Source organism: Cavia porcellus, unplaced genomic scaffold (genome assembly GCF_034190915.1).
Source record: "Cavia porcellus strain 051 isolate PalLab524CR breed Dunkin Hartley unplaced genomic scaffold, mCavPor4.1 scaffold_4, whole genome shotgun sequence".
In the NCBI taxonomy this organism is placed as follows: Eukaryota; Metazoa; Chordata; class Mammalia; order Rodentia; family Caviidae; genus Cavia; species Cavia porcellus.
Window position 1 is genome coordinate 72,679,395 of NW_026947487.1, and position 15,695 is coordinate 72,695,089.

Below are 15,695 nucleotides of genomic sequence, written 5' to 3' on the forward strand. Positions count from 1 at the left end.
GCTATGTGACTTGTCATTATTTCACAAAGAGAGGAAATTTATTTCTTTGGCCCTGGAGTCTGAGCTGTCCTTGTGACTTCTGTTGACTAATGGAACGAGATGGATATGACACTGCGTTGCGGAGCAGAAGTCTCAGTAAGAGGTGTGTGGCTTCCACCAAACATTACTCAAGCACTTCCCTGGGACTTCCACCGGAGGAAGTTGACAGAACCCAGTAAAGGATGAGAGGCCATGGAGGACATGGAGTTGCCTTAGCCAATGTAAGCACCTTCTGCCTGACAGTGAAGAGGCTGTCTCTGATCCTCCTGCCCAGCTGGCACTGGAGGGGCCACACCACACAAGGAAGTCAAGGTGAGCCTAGCTGGGGAAATGCTCAGCCAAACTACAGAATCACCATGAACAACACCCTACTTATAAACCATTATGTTGGGAGCAGCCCACTAACAGCCCACTAACACACTAACAGGTAACTGAAACTCCAAGTGATTTGGAGCAAAATGCATTGTAAGAAAATCTTTAGAGAAATGAAGGATAGCTGAAAGTGGGTTCATGAAGTAATCATGAAAAGACCCATGAAACATGATATTTAATGACATTAGAAGACAAATACAAGGTGAATAGTTGGAGAGAAAAAGTAAATAATTAAGAAGCAGTGAAAATAAATGAACTTGAACACACAAGAATACAGTATCACAGATGGGAAAGCTAGGGAAGAAATCAGACTAATTAACTAAATTTTGTGTTGAAATGTAGTGAGATGAAAGTTTAAATTTATAGGGTTAACAAATTATGGAGTCTTTTTTTATCACTAGTTAGAAATGCCTAGTGAACTAGTTAGTGTGAACTTTAAAAGCTCCATGTCTATTATAAAACTTCTTAGTTCATGCTTCCTATTCAAAAAACTTATTGAGTGGCTATTATAGTAGAGGTGGTATAGGAATCATATGTACAATGTTCATCCACTCTGTATTCATGTTCACTTGGAAGCTATGAATATAACCTATGTAGAACTAAGATCTTGGCAGATGCAATCAATTAAAATATCTTCATACTGGATTGGATATGGTGCTAACTCCAGTAACAAGGACCCTTGTAAAGTGAGGGAAGTTTGAGAATATACAAAGACATTGAGATACACAAGAGATGAAGGTTGTGTAAAGGGGAGTGGGGCAAAAATCAGACAGTTGCAGCTATGCACCAGGAAATACTAGGAGTTAGAGAGAGAACTGGAACACTTCTCTCTCAAAGCCACCAGAAGGAAACAATCCTGCCAAGAACTTCATTTCAAATTCCTAATCTCCAGAACTGTGAGAGGATACATTTCTGTTGTTTTAAGCCTTCTTGATTATGCAAAGCAGCCCTAAAAAGTCTATCATGGAATATTTTAGAAGCTGAAGATATATCAAGGAACAAACAGGAAAAAAATTTCCACCATTAATTGTTTTCATATATTATCTTTCTACCCACTCTGTAAACACCTGGTAGACAAAAATCTCACTTTTATCAGTTAATGAAGTACCTTATTCACTGTAGAAACCAAAAACATAAAAGATTGCATGGGTAATATGCTAGGTAATTAAGAACCTTTGGAAGTTATTTGTACAACAGGGTGAAACTTAGGGTGCACAAGTTCAAATATTAGCTGCAATGATAATTAGACATGCATGATTTTGAACAAGTAGTTAACCTTTCCAACCCTAACTCCCATCATCTGTAAAACAGAAATCCTAATACACATGTCCTATCATTAGTTGAAAAGATTTTGTTAAGAAACAAAAATTGAGTTGTTTTTAGCTGCTCAATAATTTTACTTTCTTGACTTTTCCTTCCCTGGAATGATATGATGAAAACAATCTTTTAGGAAGACTGACTTGCCAGAAGACGATCATGTGGGTAGGAGGGAAGGGGTGACTTTTTGGTATCTGTGCTACAGATAGCCTTTGGGGCTTGGCAGTAAAATTTACAAGGATAAGGACTGGGGTGATGCCAATTTTTTTTTTTTTTTTTTTTTGTCTTTTTCCTTTTTATCGGTACCAGGGATTGAACTCACGACTGCCTGCTTGCAAGGCAGGCGCTTATGTCACTGAGCTAAATCCCCAGCCCCTGGGGTGATGACAATTTGAGCTGAGTCGATAAACACTAAAACTTAGGTAATGAAGAACCTTCAGAATTTAACTACTGCTTGGAGAAAGAAGAAAAATACTTTGAAAAAGGAATATTCACCCAGACTTCTAATGTGGTATTCTGAGATAAAGACAGAATTAATGAAAGTTGTATTTGGATATTTGGCTATTAAGGTTGGATATTTGGTAACTAAGGCTGAAAGGTAGTTTGTTTTGCTTCAGGTTGACTCATGACTAGACAAAAAAGTGACATCTCATAGGATAAAGCAGGGTGTAGTAGAAGAAGGTTAGAAATGTGGATTAAATGTAGATCATCTGGAAGATCAGTGGCAACAAAAATTGAAAGCAGATGACATCTCTGAGGGAATGCACATAAGAAAAGGTCAAGGGCTCAGAGCAGAATCTTGAGGAATAAGAAGGTCTGGTGGTTAAGAACTGGGAAATGTTAGGGTTCATAGTAAAAATGAAACCTTTCTCTTATCAGTGTTGACTAAGAAAGGTCTCAGTAGAAAAGAAAGCTGCACTTACAAATACTGTAGGTCACAGGACACCAGGAAAATGATTTGCAGTATAAAGTTCTTCCTATCCCAAACCTAGCTCAACTTCATATGTTCATTTGGTTGACAAACCTAGTTCATTCTGAATGGCTGAATGGTGCTTTCTGTCTCAGTTTGTAACAATCATATTCATACTTGAGGACTAAAATCTAGCCATTTGAGCTCTAAAAGAGGGTCTCAAGAGTCATCCTAAGAAAACAGCCCAAAGATCCATGATAATACACTACTGCTCCATGGAGGATTTTCTCTTTCATGACACACACAAATGTTTATTACTTCTTGACCATTACACAAAACACCAAGTACTGCACAACACAGATGCTGTCTTGTCAACCATGTCTTACAGCAAAGGAGAATTACATACAAAATTGCTTTTTTAAAAACAGATTTTATGAGACACTGCTTTTTTCAAATACTGGAAAAAAACAAACAAAAAGATGGTGACAAGACTGAGTACTCATATGTTTTAATGTAATAGTTTTGTTTTGTTGAAAGCAATATAAGGCAACAAGAGAAAAAAAAAGCTCAAGGGAATGGGTTTAGCTCAGAATGATGCTAGGTATCTTAAACACTGAGTGGATAAAGTACCCAGTTCTAATGTTATGTTTTCCATCCACTGTACACAATTGAAAAATTGCTTTTGCAGTTTAGAAAGACCTCATTCTCACTCATGAAATACTATAGACTCCCATCTTTTCATGTCATTTTTTGGGTGTGTGAGTTTATAGTTTTTATCAAGTTTAGGAGATTTTGATTTACTATTTCTTCAAATACTCCTTACTCTGACTCCCAGGCCGCAGTGACTCTAGCAATACATGTTTGGTCTCTTACAGTTGTTGCATAGCTTACTGGCACTGTTTTTCTCACTCGTTGTTTATCTTAGTGTTTGAGGCCAATGCTGTTGTTAAATCATTCTGTGTCTAATCTGCTGTTAACCTCTACAGAGACCCCTTCCCAGTCCATGTCTTGGTCTGGGAAGTTTATATTTGTAATCTCATGGAGCAGTTATTGGAATTCCACTAAGTTAATTCCAGTCTACCACTTCCAGTTCAACCCAGGACAAGAATAAAGGCACCAAGACACGTCTGTAGCTATGGGAGCCAAGGAGGTCCTAAATGCAGCCAAGATGGTGTTTCACCAGATCAAAGGCCTCAATCCAGAGCTCAACCCAGATTTTATTAATTTATGAAGAAGGGAGTGGCTTGTGGATGAGTCACTATGAGATAGGGGGGAAGTATTTGAGTGTCATGAGCTGAGCGAGATGTGTGGCCTGAGAACATCTCTGCAATATGGAGACAGAAAGGATATGCAGAAAGAGCAATCTGCATAACACAGCTGAGGTAGCATCTAATGTTTTGGGGTGGTGCTTCAGCTCTGATGGGTAAACTTTTCTGCCCTGGCAAGTCATGGCCTCTTATCTCAAGGCTGGATTCCAGCTGACAGCGAGGAGCAATGGCTTTTTATCCTGCCTGGCTCAACCACGTTTTTTGGGAGTCCTGAGGCATCAGCACCTCAATCAGCCCTGTTATATTGCTTAAAGCCAATTGAAGAGACAAAGAAATGGCCTACGCCAGCTCTCTACATATCAGTACATGGAGATGTACTGACCAGGTTTAGTAAAAAAGGTGATAATTGCTCTTTATTTAAGGAGAGTCACCCAGGTGGTCTGCTTCAGTCTTCACCTTCATGTATTTTTCCTTTCAAATGCTATATTTTTCATCTTTGAAAGTTAAATTTGAAGCTCTTAAAATAACTTCCAGATCTCTATTTAACATGCTTTAGGCAGTGTTCCTCAGCTTTCTGGAACATATGCACCATGGCTTTGATAACTCCACCATTTTGTCATAAATGTGTCATATCTATCATTGCCGTATCACTTTATCAGTTTCTATTGAATGGAATTATTCTCTTTATTATGTTCATTATCATTGTATTCTCTTCAATGTGCCTTCTTTATAGGACTGGCTATTTTTGATCAAATGTCAAGCACTATGATTTTCATTTTGGTCAGTGATGGATTCTTTCTATTCTGAATAGTAGTTTTAAACTTTATTCTGCATATAGATAAGTTTCTTGAAATCTGATCATGTGAGATCTGCTTGTAAGCTTTTTTAAATAGGACCAGAGCACATTTTAGTCTAGGGCTTATTTGTCCATGTTCATCTAAATACTGTATCTAATGCTGCAAGAATTGTGAAGATTTTACTTTCTGGCTGGTGCAAAGAAAGGTTACTCTCAGCCCTGTGCAAATTTCAAGATTGTCTTTCTATTTCTTTCTTATGTTTATGTTCTGGGTTCAAATGGTTTCCTCACGTACATTTATTGATCAGTACTTAGCTGAGGACTTGAAGGACATTTTCAGAAGAGCTTTCCCTGTTTCTCGGTTTCTCTTCTTACTTCTTCCTCCCTCTCTCTCCAGCAATCTCCCTTCTTCTCTGTGAACTTTAGCCGCAGTGTTTTTCTCCTATTCCCAGATTTGTCTCTGCAACTCAAGGAAGATCACTGAGCTTTCCTGAACCCTCCTTTTCTATTCCTCCAGCCTGTCACTGGAGGTGATTGTAGGGTACTTCTTTTCTTTTTTGTTTCTGTGTCTGACAAATACTACTTTGTATACTTTGTTTTTTCTCTATTCAAATTAGAGAGTAAGTTCAGTCTGTGCTATTACACCTAGGGCAGTGAGAAGTAAAAAACCAGTTTCTCTTAATGATAATTACTAGATAAATAGGAATCATATTGTGGTTCCAGGAACTGTCCTTAGGTGTGTTCTAAAGCAGTTTTATAGACTCAAGGCTGCTCCTCTCATCTTTCTTTAACAAAATAACCAATTATTATTAACCTCATTGACAGTAGGGATATATTTTTATTTAAAATTATAGTGAAATATTTTATATCTAAGCAGGTTGGCTAATCCATAATATCTTCATATCCAAAACATTCAATCATTCATCTCAATTCTTGAGAACCTAGTTTGTATCACACCAGCACTGTCCTGGATGTTGGTGACAGAGATGAGAACAGAGTAGTAAGTTTCCCAGATTCACGGAACTTATCTCCTATTTGGTGATGGTAGAAAGACAGCTAATGGGTAAGCAAAACTGTGTATTAAGAAAAGGGTAGAAGGAAGAAGAGGAAGAAGAAAGGATGAGGAGTAGAAGAAGAAAAGGAAGATGAAGAGGAGAAAGATATCACTAAAGGATGAGCATAATGAAGGAAATTAAAATAGAGTGACTGGGTAGTTACTTTTGATTAAACAGTTAGGAAAGCTCTGATGGAATTAAATTGCTTGGAAGAAAAAGAAGTAAGAAAAAAGTCAAGGAAAAATCTTTACAGGTAGAGAGAATAATTATAAAGATCTTAGGAATGGACTTGAGACTCCAGGAAGACTAGTGTCAGCCAGAGCAGTGAGTAAGTGCAAGAGTCCAGGAGTCAGGCAGGCACAGACTAGGTTTACTGTAAGGTGGCTTTCGATTTACTTTAGTGTCAGGAAACCCATAGAAATGTTAAATGAAGGGAGGGACATGACTTGTCAGCTCTGAATGCGGAGAATTATACAGGAGATTGCAGAGAAGCAAAGAAAAAGTAAACGTTCATTTAGCAGGTTAAACATCAGTGAATGTGGAAAGAAAGGGATGGAGTGGGGTAGGTTTTGAGATAGATTTAGCAGAACTGTAAAGATCGGCAATGATGGGCCATGCCCAGATTTTTTATTCCAGCAATATCATTATTGTATCATTTACTGGAAGAAATTGAGGGTAAAACAAATTTGTGGAAAAAACAACAACAAAAAATAGTCCTATTTGTCCATGTCAGTTTTGAAATGTCTACTTCAAAATCTTACAGAGATATTGAATGAGAATTTGCTATGCAATGAGCCAGGGATATAGCTCAGGGGCACAAGTACCTTTTTAAAATTTGTTATGCAAAATTACAGTTCTGGAAACAGTCTCAGGGAAGTAATTGTAGGAGTCACTATAAATCAGTAGTGTTATGGTTTAGATAAAAATGTCTCCACAAAGTCTCCTGTAATCAGAGGTAGAATTTTGGGAAGGAGATTAGGTCATAAGGGTGTGATGCTTATCATTGGATTAGTCCACTGATAAATTCATGCTGAATTGCTGTTGAGGAGTGGGACCTGGGTGAAGGGGGATTGTTGGGAGCATAACCTGGATAGAAGAAGAGAGGCTTCCCACTAATAGGAGGGTGCATCTAGGGACAGGCTGGTTCCTTCCAGCAGTAAAGCATATGAGATTGTCTGTTATTTCCATTTTTAGGTTAAGAAGTAAGCTCCAGGCTGAGAGATGGTGAAAGGATCAAGGATACTTGTGTGTGAAGCAGTGATTTTTAAGAGCTGTATAATAAACCCAGCATCTGAGATGTGTTCTTTGACTCTGAGTTTTGTTAACTGCAAGCTGAAACTGGGTGTTATTAGTTGAGTTCACTTAGGACTGAGATGTTGGCTTGTGGTAATAAAAACAGTCAGCAATGAGAAAAATGCTTAAGATTTTGGAGATAAATAATTTTAATGATAGACCATGAAATTCGAGCCCTACCTAAAAAGACAAGCCCACAAGGAGGGAAATGGTGCAAAATCTGTACCATCTATAAGCCAGAGGCCTGGATGAGATTTAACAAGAGTCAATATGTTGCTTTGTAGGAAGACAGAAGAAAGGGGAATGGTTGGATCTTTTTCATCACTTTCATGCATAAAAGCAAAACAAAACATTTCAAGATGTAACCCTTTTGGTAGCAAGCACAAAAGACATCTAGTGACAAATTAATTAGCTAGACAAGATTAAAGTATACTTGATTAACATGTTTAAAGATCCAGTCGGAAGATATAATTTAGGATATCAAGATATTTTGTGTTGTTAGATCTTTAAGAAGTGTGGGAAACATTTTTCATTTTACACTTTTGGTCTACAACCAAAACTTCCCATCATCCTTTCAATTATACCTGGAAATTGGCCTTTCCCCAGCTCTTAGACATTCTTTTGGCTTTCTCTCTATATGCAGAATGAGAGTAGAAAATGTTTTCTGCTGAATTGATTCACAAACACTGAGTTTGGGTTTTGTCCCATGTTTATGTTTTCATATTGATCAGAATAGGCATGAAGCCAACATACTGATAGAAAGGAAAGTTTACATAATGAACCTCGGCACTATCAAATATTCCAATCAGAATTATGCAGTTACTTTCCTGCTCAGAACTACCTTGATTCAAACTCATGTTAGAAGGAATACTTTTTATATAGATTGAAATGAAACTGAGTGCTTTTTAGTGTAAAGGTTAATGCTTCTTCAGAGAGAACAACCATGGCAACCAAGGGACCCTCTGTCCTCAACGTATAAATAGCTTGTTTCTGATTTTCCCCATGATATTTACAGATGACAAGGGATCTAGAATGTGACCAAGTTGTCTTCCAATGCCATGGAGTCCAGACAGACCTAAATCATTGCAAGCTATCTCCGATCTAACCAAACATATGGACAAGATTCCTTGATTTTAGAAGATATTCATATTTAGAAAACTTTAAAAATGTTATAGAGGAAAAGAAATTTGAAGCTTGGAAGTTTAAAGAAGTCATTTCTTCATGTACTGATTACTAGCAGTCCAATTATTTTCTTCATTCAGTTGTTTGTAAAATTCGAAACGTCTATCTGTAGCCTAGCTTGTGAGTTAGATGGTTATTAATTGTTTCTATAATATATATGAGACTTTATATCAATATAATATGAAAAGGGAATAGAACGTTTTTACAGTGCTGGTGTTGAATTCACTAAGCATGAGATGCCTTCTTAAGCAAAACTATCACACAAAATGCTGTGTGCATCTAGAAATGATATTTGGAATCTACATTTGGCTTTTGTTTAAACTAGGTTTTGTTGCTCAAGAATTATTCTATATGCATGAGATGTTTTTCTCCTAGCTGGACTCCAAGCTCTCCTAAGGTTGGCCTTATTTATATTTTGAAGCATTTGATAAATAAGACACAAAATGAAAATGAATTTATTTTGTTAAATTTTTTCCTGGAATTTAACAAGCTTGCCCCATCCCAAACTCTTCAAAATACTTGAAATTTTACACTGTACTGTTTAATCACAGAATTACATTGATAAGTTGAATTTGAAAGAATACCTCTAATATTTACTTGTAGAATACTGTATAACCAATTCTCTTCCTTCTTCAGCCTTCACATTCTCTTTTTCTCTCTCTCTTTCTCTCTCTGTCTGTCTGTCTGTCACTCTCTCCAGGTGTATGCCCTGGAGAGGGTCCCAAACCTTTTGTATTTAACAGATTTCCTTAAAGGCTTGTGGTGCTTTCCCTCTGCTGGGTGGAAAGACGCCTGCTCCCTGGTCAGGTTTACCCTCCTTACTAGCTCTTCTGTTTTCACTCCCCTGTATGGCACATTTCTGAACCATAGCTCCACTGAGATTACTTTTCTCAACAGCTAAAGCACTTTTTATTCCACAGCACTTTTAAAGAATCTTTTTAATATCTAAAATAGAGTGATTTATGTTCACTGCTTTTGAATTTATGCCCCGCAGTGAGGCAGGTGCTAATGAGAAGAACAATAATGATAAAGAATAAGCAGCAGGAACAAGCAAAATAAGGGAAAGGTGCAGTTAAAGTAAAAATTGGATAATTGCCTCTTAATATATAATTCTTGTCCTGTCTGTCACCCTGGAAAGTGGGAGGAAATGACAGTTTGAAGGATGGGGATGAGGACCAGTGAGCACCAGCCCAGTGAGCTGGACACAAGAGGACCCTCCCCTCCTCAACCGTGGCTCTGTGAAATATGAAACAGGGCATTCCTGCACTAAAAGGGACAGGATGAGTAGGGATGAGAACAGTTTATTCAAGATAAGCCAGGTGAGTCATGAGGACAAGGACTAAAGAAAGGAGAAAAATAATATACACGCATTCTGGGAGACCCAAAAATCTTGCCTGTCAATATTGCTAGCTCTGCTCTATAAGAGATTGGGTGGTAGCAAAACCAACAGGATCAGATGAATCTTTAAAAATTAGAATTAAAAAATTAAATTAATTTTATTGGTAGATTTTAGATATTCACAATGATCGTATTCATCATGGGGGAGTTTATACCTGTACATGATATATTTTGACTTTTTTCCCCCCAACTCCTCTCCTTCCTTCAACCTCTTTTCTCCTCCCTATTTATAAAGCTTTGTTTCCATTTTATTCTCTTAATTTTTTCCCTTTTCTCTTCCTACCTTTCTCCTTCCCCTCCCCAGCTCCTCTTTCCTTTTGAACAATTTCTTTCCATTTCATGAGATCTGTTGCATATTTTGATCATTATTTACCCTTTCAGTTTCTCACACCAGGGAGACAGTGTGATGTTTATACATCCAAGTCCAATTTATTCTACTTAAGAGGAAGAGCTCAGGGCTGGGGATTTAGCTCAGCTATATAAGTGCCTGCTTGGCAAGCACAAGGTTGTGAGTTTGATCCCGGGTGCTCCTCTGCAAAGAGAATGGTCTCAAATTGTATATATTTACTTAGAAATGTCTCAAGTTTATACTTCCTTGTGGCTGAGTAGTACTCCATTATATAAGAAATCACATCTTCTTTATCCATTCCATGGTTGATAGACATTTGTGTTGTTCCTATGATTCAGTTATTACAAACTGTGGTGCTATAAACGTGGGTGCACATATTACTGTGATATGAAGTTTTGAATTCTTCTGGGAAGGTATCCTGAGGGAATATCTAAATCAAATATAACTTCTAGCATCCTAGCTATTTAAGGAAACTGCAGGTTGATTTCCACAGTGGTTGCACCAGTCTACACTCCCACCAACAGTGGAGAAGAGTACCTTTTTTCCACAGCCCCGCCACCATTTGTTATTGCTGATTTCTTGATGATATCCACTCTTTCTGGAGTGAAATGGAATCTGTAGAAGACCCCCAAAATGTACAGATTTAGTAACTAAATTCTGTGGTGTACATGAATCCAAAATCTATACTCACAAATCAGTAGTTTTACTGTACACAAAAAGCAAACTCACTGAGAGAAAAGTTAAGAAAACCACACAGTTCACAGTAACATCCCCAAGAATAAAATGCTTAGGAATCAGTCTAACAAAGAAAGTAAAGGATCTATACATTGAAAATTCCAGTGTTCTGAAGAAAGGAAATTGAAGAGGGTTTCAGAAAATGGAAAGAATCCCTTGCTCATAGATAGGAAAACTCAGATAGTAGAATTTTTTGCTAGACTGCTTCTCCAGCTTCCTTACGCTGAACGTTTATCCCATCCCTCCAAACTCAGGCACGTGGACAGAGAAGTGATGCTTCTGTCCTGGTGATTGTGCATCCCATTTGAAAGAAATAGGCAGGTGTAGAGCCCAGGAAGTTAAGGTTTGGTTTTATTAAGAGCACCAGGGAAGGGTGTGAGACACTGTATTGGGGCAGGGAATTTCCTTGTCTATTGTCTCATTGTGTTCTCGTCTCTTTCTTGCAATGAAAGGTCATGTGCATCAGCATAAATTGCTGGGCACATTTCTGCGGGATCAATGGGCAGCGCTGACCTTAAACTCCAGTAACAGCAGCATTAGTGAGATTTAAATGTTTGGCTTCAAAGCTCTGTGCTTATTCTATGCAGTGTTATTGCACAAAGCCCAGTAGTCAAGATTCAAGTCAAGATCAGGGCGTATCTTGGGTTAATGCTATCAAGAAGCATGAGATTGTGATATGGTTTGGTGTATTTTTAATCACAACTTGTAAAGCTGAGTTTTACTGATTTAATGTAGTTCACCGACTGCGGATTTTATCTTTTAAAGGTCATTCAGCATTAACATAATGTAAAACTTCTGAATAACTCCTGTGCAGATTCAAAATGCCTTTCATCTAATATTTTAAATATTAATGATTCTTTTAAATGTAGTCCTCCAAGTGACCACTGTCTAATAAAGAGATCACTCATAGTAAAAAGGAAACTACTAAAGTCTGATCTGTACTGTCTGATATAGAAGTCTCTGGCCTTCTGTGCTGAATACTTAAATTGAATACTTAAATGTGCTGAGTTATCTGTACAACACACAGTTGATGTTGAAGATTTAATTTGAAAAACCATAAACTATCTCACTGATAATTTTATTAATTGTACATTGAAGTATAAAACTGTGGATACAATCAGCTAAGTAAGATATATAATTAAAATTAATTTCATTGTGTCTTTTTACTTTTCTTAGGATATCTATTAGAAGAATTGAAATAGAGCCAGATGTGGTGGTTATTGCCTGTAATTCAATCACTCAGAGTGAGGCAGGAGGATCTGGAATTCAAGACTTGGGCTACATGGAAAGTTTAAGACCAGCCCCTGGATGACATAGTAAGACTCTGTCTCAAAAACAAATACATACATTAAATGATGCACATGGGTTAGCTTATTACTTCATATTTCTATTGTTCAGTGCAGAGCTGTATTATCCTCAAGTCTGTCTCTCCTGAGGTATATTCCAGGATATATTCCAGCTTTCTGTGTATTTCCTAGTTACAGAAATGCCCAGTTATGTAAACCTGCTTATCTTTATGAGCCAAGAAATGGCAAGATCTGAAACTTTCTTTGGCAACTGGCTTCCAAACTTTGAAGAATTTTTCTAGGAAAGTGGACAAAATACTGCAACTGAAGAATTCTGCTGCTCCTGAGTGTTGAATATTTTACCTGATGGAAGAGGTAGTTGTTTCACTTATTCATCTCTTCCCTCATTCATTTATTCTAATGAAGGCTTCTTGGGAATAGGGCCTGTTGTGCAGGATTGTCCTATATCACAGGGACTGAAGAAGTTCACAGAATATAAAATACACTGTCCAGCTGTTGAAACATTTTGACATAGATTGTTATTATATGAGATTACTTAGCACCTAGCTTTGAGTCTCCATTTAAGTATTCACTGAAGGAACTGTCAGACTTCTTACTGTATTGTTATACTATCAGAAGACTGCTCAGAGGAGATAATATATATTTTTCCAGAAAAAGAAATGTTCCCTAGACTTCAGAAAAACAACAACAACAAAATTCCCAGGAATATATTTTGGCTCTGTTAAAGATTATGTAATATTTTAAACAGATTGCTAATATTCACTCTAATACTGTGTTTTTGTCTCATTGTACCTGAGGACTTGTTCTTGTGAAAGATTCACCTAGCAATAAGTTAACATTTTCACCAGTGGCCTCATCTTACCAAGTTGTTTTACTGACTAGAATTTGTACTTATTTTTTCATAATCCATTAAGTGAAATAATATTTGAGCATTATTTTGAAAAGAATTAAAAACATCAAATGTGATGTTAAAAAAAATCTCATGCCTAAATTTACTGTTGAGAGACAGTAAATTATTTTCTTTTAAAGGTTTGTTGTCAAAAAATCTGAGGCTATAGTCCAAAGTAACTAAAGCATAAATCATCGTAAATTCTAGACATCAAAACAAGTTCCTATGGCCTGAAAAGAAGTATGCAACACTTTCTCATATGTAGGAATAGATTCATTGTGGAAAAGCTTTCAATTTCCACATGTGAAATAATTCTAAATACTTAGACTTCACTCCAGGTGTATGTAAAACAAAATGTTAAATGGTTCAAAACTAGGCATACTAAGACATGACTCAGTTTTATTTCTATTATTAGTGGCAAGAACATATATGGAATATAATCAGTATATTCCATACCATCTGGGCATGTAAATATCATGTTTTTCTAAATAAAACTAAATCTGGGGTTGGATTATGTCTTGGTTACTTTTCTCTTGTATTATGTCTTGGTTACTTTTCTCTTGGTTGTTGAGACAAAATACCTGATGCTCAAAATTAAGGAAGAAGAGAATTATTTAACTGACAGTTTAGGGAGGTTTCAGTCCATGCTTAGCTGGCTCCAGGGCAGTGTGGAGTGGCTAAGGGACAACAATTCATGGCAGCTGCAAGCAACAAGAAGGAAAGAGCAAAAGGGAAAAGTGCACCTCTTTCCTTCCCTTATACTGTATGCCAGCTCCCCTCTCCTCACAGCACTCACAACACGGATTCTGGAGCTAGAAAGAAGCCAATCACAAATGCTAGACTCAGCTGCCTCCATGATGGCATTAGGCTTTGGGGCAGGGGCACCCAGACACAAACCATAACATTCCACCCCTGGTCCCCCAAAGATACGTGTGTACATCCTTTATGCAAAAGACATTTAGTTCATCTCCAAGAGTTGTCACAGTACTAACAGATTCAGCACTGCTGAAAAGTCCAAGAACCAAGTCTCCACTGAGATCTAAGGCAAGCTCTTAGGTGTAACCCCCTGTACAAATGAAAATAAAGTTAAACATTTCCAACATTCAATGGCACAAGATAAACATTAGCATTCCAAAGGGTACAAGTAGTGGGATACAAAGGAATGGGGTCATAAGAAGTCAAAAATCCAGCAGGGCAAATATTAAGTCCTGGAGTTCAATGCTCATCATCTGAAGCAATTTGATTGTGAGTTCCAAAGGGCTGAGTGACTCCGCCCCCACAGCACTTCCAGGAGTTGTAGTTTCCATGGCTTCTGTCTTAGGCCCACTGTACTCAGTCCTTGTAGCTTTCCTTAGACAATTCATGCTCCTGGCTTTTTTAAACTCCTGGGTTCTCCACTGTACCTTTGGCTTCACACTCACAGTGTCACACACAGCCCTCTTAGAGGCACACTGCCTGGCCTCTCAGGCCCTCTCAAATCAGGGTAGAACCCTTTGTAACCTCAGAACTTGTGCATTCTGTATGTGATTAAAAGGAGCACCATGTGGATGCTGCCAAGGTCTGCTGCCAGCTGGAACAGTAGCTAGGCTTTCCTCTCTCTTGGCTGTAGGGCTCAAGTGCCTGAATCAATCAGCATGCTGAACTTGACTGTAAGAAACAGCTTCTGTCACCTCTATACTGGAACCTCATGTGGCTGCCACCACCATTTTGGAGCAAGATGCTTTGCAGCTGTCTCCTCCAAACAAAGTTTTTCACTTTTGGAGTGTTGGGGCTGCAGAGTATGGGGACCCACTGCTTCCTGAGATGGCGCCAGGCCATCTTTTTTATTTCTCTGTTCCTTCTCAGCAATGAAGATCTCAGCTTGATTTTTAAAGTTCACAGCTTTCTATTCTCACAATGTTTTAAATCATCCTGCAGGGCTATTTGCTCTTGATTCACAACATAAATCTGGCCAAAAGCCTCCAACAATAGCCATGCCACTGCCTCAACATTCAACTGCCTTGAAATTTCTTCTACCACATTAATCAGTCCACTGCCCTTAATCGTAGTCTCAGGCAAGACTCTGGACATGAGTGGAAAACAGACAAACTTTCTCAAGCCATAACACATATTATCTAGAGTCTAATGGCATATGCAGTTTTTCCAGCAAAAAGCTTCCAAGCCTGGTCTTTACTGGCAGGATTTCTATCAACCTTCCAGTCTTCTGAGCTCTGACTGGGATCTCCCATACAGGACAGCCTAAGCTCTTTCAGGGCTACTCTTTCAGGCAACATCTCCAAACCTTTCCAAAATCTTCCCACAAACCATTCCCAAAGGCTCTTGAACCACATGGTCAGTAAGTTACCACAATGGTGTCATTCCTGTTACCAAATTCTACCTTGATTACTTTTCCCTCATTGTGGAGACAAAATACTTGATGCCCAAAGTGAAGGAAGAAAAGGATTATATAGTTTACAGCTTTTGGAGGTTTCAGTTCACACTCAGCTGGCTCCAAGGCAGGGTGGCATGGCTGAGGGGCAACCATTCATGGTGGCCACAAGCAACAAGAACAAAAGGGCAAAAGAGAAAATCACACTTCCTTCCCACTCTTATATTATATGCTGGTACCCTCTCCTAGGTTGGTTCAGCACTCACATCTACAATCCCAGAGCTAGACAAGGAACAAATGCTAGACTCAGCTGCCTCCATGACTGCATGAGGCATGGGGGGACATCTAGACACAAATCATAACGGTATAGTGCAATATTTGCCTTACATGCTCAAGGCTCTGGCTTGAACCTCCACC